The sequence below is a fragment of the Durio zibethinus genome, unplaced genomic scaffold (assembly GCF_047325235.1).
Source record: "Durio zibethinus cultivar Kanyao isolate XHJ-2024 unplaced genomic scaffold, ASM4732523v1 HiC_scaffold_160, whole genome shotgun sequence".
In the NCBI taxonomy this organism is placed as follows: Eukaryota; Viridiplantae; Streptophyta; class Magnoliopsida; order Malvales; family Malvaceae; genus Durio; species Durio zibethinus.
In genome coordinates this window covers 1,496-2,772 of record NW_028322783.1, presented here as the reverse complement: position 1 = coordinate 2,772, position 1,277 = coordinate 1,496, and the positions used below count along the sequence as shown (strand labels likewise).

At 33.0% G+C, this 1,277-nt stretch overlaps 1 non-coding gene across 1 annotated transcript; it reads left to right on the top strand.

The window, feature by feature from the left end:
* The first annotated feature begins 608 nt into the window (after positions 1-608).
* TRNAS-GGA (transfer RNA serine (anticodon GGA)) lies at positions 609-695 on the top strand. The gene has a single exon. It is a non-coding gene; the product is annotated as a tRNA-Ser (tRNA).
* The last annotated feature ends 582 nt before the right edge of the window (positions 696-1,277 follow it).

Sequence of the window (1,277 nt, the reverse complement as noted above, 5' to 3'; positions counted from 1 at the left end):
ATAAAAAGAGGAAAAATAATCGAATAATCGTTCTATGATGAAAATAAAATAACTGCCCTTTTTTGTGTTTTGTGCATAGCAGGTATACAACATATAATCAAATATAAAAATCCCTTAGAGGATTTATGAATTTGTAATAGATTTACAGAGTAAGAGGTTGTTGTTGAGAGATCTAAAACTGGAAAAGAATTTTAGAATTCTTATAGAAATGGGGAATTAGAGTCTAAAGAGAATTATGAACTAAAAATATCCATTAAGCATAGTCTAAAAAAAAAAAACCAATCGATTGATTTGATTCGTTTCAATTCATTGATTTAATCCAGTCCGGTAGAAATATCAGAAAAAAGATGGGAGTGCCTTTTTCGCAAACATGAATAGATATATATGGTATATGTTTATCGTATTATATTATTTATTTTTAACAGCCCCCTCACAAAAAAATTTCTTCGAGTCGGGAGGCTAAAGAAAAAGTGCTGAAAAAAGTGATGAAAAGTTTTCTATTTTTATAGCTAGTTTTCTAGTTAGAATTGATATTGTTCGTACCTCTCGAACAATCTAATATGAATAACTCGCTATTCGCTCGGGTTATCGGCCATAATAATTATGTAGGAGAGATGGCCGAGTGGTTCAAGGCGTAGCATTGGAACTGCTATGTAGACTTTTGTTTACCGAGGGTTCGAATCCCTCTCTTTCCGCACCTTCACCTAATTCGCCAATGTAACTGACTACAATGTATCAAATCAAATAAGAACAGATACTAAAGAGTTAGACCCTTCTTTGATATAGATTCTCTATTCCCAATTTCTTTTTAATACGGAATACGTAAAATAGCGTACAGGGGATGAAAATCTACCTACGGATCTATCATACATGAATAGGAGAAAAATAAAATTTCCGAATCAAATCCCTTACCCTGTCTTCCTTTACTTAACCTTAACTCAGGTGAAAAGGGAGCAGAACCCTTGTTTTGTTATTTTAGTTAGGTTTAAGTCTGACGAGAATAATATTCTACGACAAGCAATTCATTTATTTTCAAACCGACCCATTTCCTATCTATTATTTGATTGACTAATCCTTTATATTGTAATGTGTGAAGGGTCAAATGCTTTGGTAATTCCTCATGGGTGGATGAATCAAGATAATTTTGAATCAGAGTTCTAGATTTTTGTTCATCCCTCGCTGAAATAATATCTCGGGGTTTGCAGCGATAACTTGGTATATCTACTGTACGACCATTAACTAAAATATGTCTATGGTTAACTAATTGGCGGGCTTGA